At 51.8% G+C, this 4,849-nt stretch overlaps 1 pseudogene; it reads right to left on the reverse strand.

Annotated features, from left to right (window-relative positions):
* Positions 1-474: 474 nt before the first annotated feature.
* Positions 475-3,744, reverse strand: LOC116648930 (annotated as a pseudogene).
* Positions 3,745-4,849: the final 1,105 nt, after the last annotated feature.

Raw genomic sequence — 4,849 nt, forward strand, 5'->3', positions numbered from 1 at the left:
ATCCATTATCCACTTTTCCCTTATCCCCTTATTCATGCGGGTACTCCTTTACTTGTTCACCCACCCTCCATTGACTTATTCATTTATTCACACATCCAGCTAGCCAGCCATTTGTCCATTCCTCCATATTTTATGTGTCTACCCATCTACCCATCTATCTCTCCCCCTTTCTATCCATGCAGCCAGCCAGCCATGCATTTATCCATCCATCCATTCATCCATCCATCCATCCAGCCCCCCATCTGTCTGTCCAACCACCCAGCATCCATTCAGTCGTTCACTGACTTTCTCCCCTATTCTTTAATTAATCATTCCTTCAGTGGACTATGAAAATTCTCTAATGGTGGCATTTGTACCGCATGTGATGTCAAGACAGGTAGCACAAGGACCCACGGAGACATGACTCTTGGAGAACAGGTTGTGCGTGATAGAGAGTTCACACAGTCTCCGCGCTTCGCCGGACACCAGACAGCTCTAGGCCACTTCCTCCTCAGACTCATCCTCGTCCTTGGCGGTGGTGCCCTGGTACTGCCGGTGCTTGGACACCAGCTCGTTCCTACCGCCCCCGGCCTCGGAGAGTGCCATCTCGTCTGCGCCCTCGCCCGTGTACCGGGGCAGGCAGGCCGTGCACCTGAGCACAGCCGTGGCGGTGAACTGCTCCTAGATGGGCCCAAACAGCTCCTGGATGGCCCTGCTGTTGCCGCTGGAGGGGGCGGGAGTTTAGCACCCCGGGGATGGGGTGTCCCAGACAGCTGTTCCAATATTATTGGGGATCCACTCAACAAAATAGCTGCTATTCTTGTTTGGGATGTTAAGCATCTGCTTGGGCCCATCCTTCATGGACACGCGGTTCCCTACGGTGGCAGCCCCGGTCAGGTAGCGGCCGGGGCGAGGGTCACAGGTGGCCATCGTGTTCTGGGCAGCCACCATCTGTGGGGGGGAGCTGGGGGCACCGTCAGGGCCCGGTACTGCTGGCTGGCCTGGCTGGCCAGGGGGGTGAAGCCGGGCGTGACGAAGGGCAGGTGGGGGCAGGGGACAGCGTTGGCAGCCAGCTTGCCTGGGTCAGCATCGAGCTGGTCAGCAGAGCACAGGCAGGGGGTGTCCCCGCTCATGCTGGCTGATGCCAGGAGGTGGAGGTCCCCTGGGTGGGCGTGGTCTGTTTTAGGGTTCTGAAACCCATGTCACTGAGGGCCTCCTTATCAATGCCGTAGGTTTCGTTCGTGTGTCCTACGAGCTGGTGGAACAGGTTCCTTGACTTTGAAGGTGAAGTGGATGCAGTATGTATAACCAAGGGAAGCTGGCAAGTTAACCTGTCACTTCAAAATCTTTAGCCCCTTGGGACGCCTGAGTGGCTCAGTCAGTTAAGCATCTGCCTTCAGCTCAGGTCATGATCCTAGGGTCCTGGGATCGAGCCCCGCATCGGGCTCCCTGCTCTGCGGGAAGTCTGCTTCTCCCTCTCCCTCTGCCTGCCACTCCCCCTGCTTGTGCTCAATCTCTTTCTCTGACAAATAAATAAATAAAATCTTTAGCCCCTTTTACACTGTCTGTTGGGTTTTTACCTAGCTCCCTTTTCTAGCAACCTGACTTCTAGAAATCAGCTCGGAAACAACCCACATATCCAACCACAGAGCACTATTCAAATGGGTCACGGCACATGCAAACAATAGGGTACGTGCAACTTTTGAAATGCAAAAGGCAGAAGTTTATGGGCCGATCATGGAAAAGAGTTCAAGATATATTTTTAAGTACAGAAAATCAAGCTGCTGATCAGTGTGTCTGGTACAGTCACTCCATGAGGGGGGTGTGAGATGGACGGATGTAACCACAGCTCTCCCCTAGCCGGGGCAGCTCATTCCTTTGTTTGGGGCTGCAAAGAGAAACTTTCTAGAAGAACCAGGGTCAGCTTCTCACCATTGCATCCCCCAAACCTGGAACAGTATCTGGCACATGGTAGGCCTTCGATAAATATCTGTTGAGTGAAGATATGGATGCATGATTAAACAACGAACTGTCCTTATTTACCTGGGGGCACACAATTAAAGGTTTTGGGGGTAGCCTTTTGGCTTCTATTTTATTATATAAAACACACGAACGTTAGAATTTAAAAACAAAGTAATACAAATATATATATATATATATCCCTCAAAGCGTTCAGCCTCCCCGCTCTCCTGGAAGGGATTACACACTTGGGGTGACATGTCTCCGTTTATCCAAACTGTTTCTCAAGTCGTCCAATTAGGGAAGGAGACCTTCTGTGTTTGCAGCTTCCCCTGTCCCACAGTGGGGAATGCCAGAGCTGTTGGCGAAAAAAACAGCCGCTTGTGTGTGTGTGTGTGTGTGTGTGTGTGTGTGTGTGTGTGTTCCAGCCCAGGCGCTTAGGCCTGTAAAACCCAGGACCCCCTTTCTGGGGTAGGAGCCTACATTAGGGAGCTGTTGACAGTCCGTCCGCCACCCCCCCACCCCAGGTATGACCTCTTACACAATGCCAGGGACAGCTCAGCAGCTTAGAAAAGGGAAGAAAACAAACAGAGAAGTCAGCAGAGTCTGTTTGTTCTGAAGAAACTCAAGGTGGCGTTTGACAGTAAACCCCTGCGTGGTCCTTGTTTCCAGTTTCTAGCGAGGGAGGGAGCTGGGAGGGAGGCAAGGGCAGACGAGCAGGTGGGAGGGAGGAGGGCAATAAGGGAACAGGTGGGGGGCAGAGAAAGGGTGCTGCTGAGTGGGAAGCAGCTCCTTCAAAGACTGTAGCAGGGCAGGTTGTCAGGTGGATTGGGGACTTTTGAGGGAAGTAGTTTGGGACCCGTCTGTCAGCTCTTGGGGCTCAGGGACTGTGTCTGAATCCTCTGCTTTATTCACCTATTTATCCATTTGGTTCTGGCCTTCCTTTCTCCTTTATTCTCTCCCTCCATCCTCCTCCCTTTTTACCCCTGTGTATTGAGAGCCTACGATGTACTGAGCACTGCTCCGCGGGCTGAGACTCTGGTAGCAAACAAATCAGTTAAAGACCTTGCTGTTCCCCAGCTCTCTGGTTGTGGCCACACAATACAAAGCGTATCAAGGGGCTGGAAAGATGGAGATGAGCTATAGAGGCTGGGTAAGGATAAGGGGAGTGACCGGGGGTGGGGGGGGGCTTTCTGTGGACTTCAGAAGAGAGACCTGAATGCAATGAAGGAGAGAACCGTGCAGTTCTGCGGGGAGAGAGCATTCTCGATACACTGAGGAGACCATGCAAAGACCCTGAGGGGAGAAGGCCTGGAGTGTGTGAGGACCAGCAAGATGGCGCCGAGGCCGGAGCAAAGAGAGCGAAGGGCAGGTGGGAGGCAGTGAAGTCAGGGAGGAGGGCTGGACCCAGACCGTGCAGGGCCTTGCAAGCCATGGTGTGAGGAGCTGGCTGGAGGGTTTCTGCAGGGCAGGAGTGTGATATGGTTTATGCCTTAGCAGGACAGCTGGGCTTCTTCCCAAGGTGCCATGAGGGCTAGCAGCAGACGCACAAACGCTGAGGTGGCGTGAAACAGGGTCTGGGGTATGGTGGTGCTCCGGGGGTATAACCTGAGACCATCGTGGTGGGCTTTGGGCTGTGTCAGCGTGACAATGGGATTGGTGGCCTGAAACATGGAGACTATCATGGGAGGTCCTAATGGAGACCCAAAGTGCTTCATCTTTTCACCTCCAGGCACCAAGCACCTCTGAGGCTTTGTAGATCCTTGTAGCCGAGATCACGGCGCCGTGGCTGTTGGCATCGGACATGCCTACCTGAAGCTCTGCAGCAGTCCCTAGCGTCTCTGAGCGTAGTTTGCTCGTTTGTAAAATGGGTGGAATAGGACCTAACCCCAGGGTAGGTGTAAGGACTAACAGAGACGACTCAAGTGCCCAATGCGGGGCGTCCTCTAAAAGCTCAGTATGCGACCTGTGCTCTCCCCAGAAGCATCAAGGGACAGTCAGTTACTCAGTTTATAATATTTTGTAGAAAAATTGTCTTCACCTAGAGTGATGCTTGGGTTTGTTTGGGTTTGTTACGGCCGTCCTCTATACCTCTTTCTTTTGGGTTGTGTGAATTGCCTGAAAATTGGGATTCCTGTGGAAGGTACTGGAATTGTTGTTGATGTGTGGATTCAAGAGTTGGAGGAAATCACTTCATATTCTTATGTTCAGTTCCTCTAATGCTATGAGACAATATATTCCAATCACTTTGTGGGAAAGTGGAGGAAAAACCCACCACTGTCAAAACACTACTAACAATGCTAATAACAACAGCACCAACACCACCACTAAACCATCACCACCATTGTGCTCATCACCACCACCATCACCTCCACCACCTCCACCTCCACCATCACCACCACCACCACCATCACCATCACCACCATCACCACCACCACCACCATCACCATCACCACCATCACCAACACCACCACCATCACCATCACCACCACCACCACTATCATAACCATCACCACCATCACCACCACCACCATCACCACCATCACCAACACCACCACCACCACCATCACCACCACCACCACTATCATAACCATCACCACCATCACCACCACCATCATCATCACCATCACCACCATCACCATCAACACCACCTCCACCAACATCAAAAATACCACCAATAATTACAACATAGAAAACCAGAAAACCTAATTTTTCTGTCTCTGAAGATAACTCTTAACCATCTGCAAGCACCATGCTAAGTGGTAGGGAAACAAGAAGGAGTAGTATGCGGTCTTTGACCTCAAGGGTCTCATCATCAAGTGTATAAAGCTAAAATAGATGATCTGAAACAGGCAAAGTCCTAGTAGCATCCAGTGGGAGAGACAATACACACCTAATTGGGATGGGACTA

This window comes from Phoca vitulina, unplaced genomic scaffold, assembly GCF_004348235.1.
Source record: "Phoca vitulina isolate PV1807 unplaced genomic scaffold, GSC_HSeal_1.0 scaffold46, whole genome shotgun sequence".
NCBI lineage: Eukaryota > Metazoa > Chordata > Mammalia > Carnivora > Phocidae > Phoca > Phoca vitulina.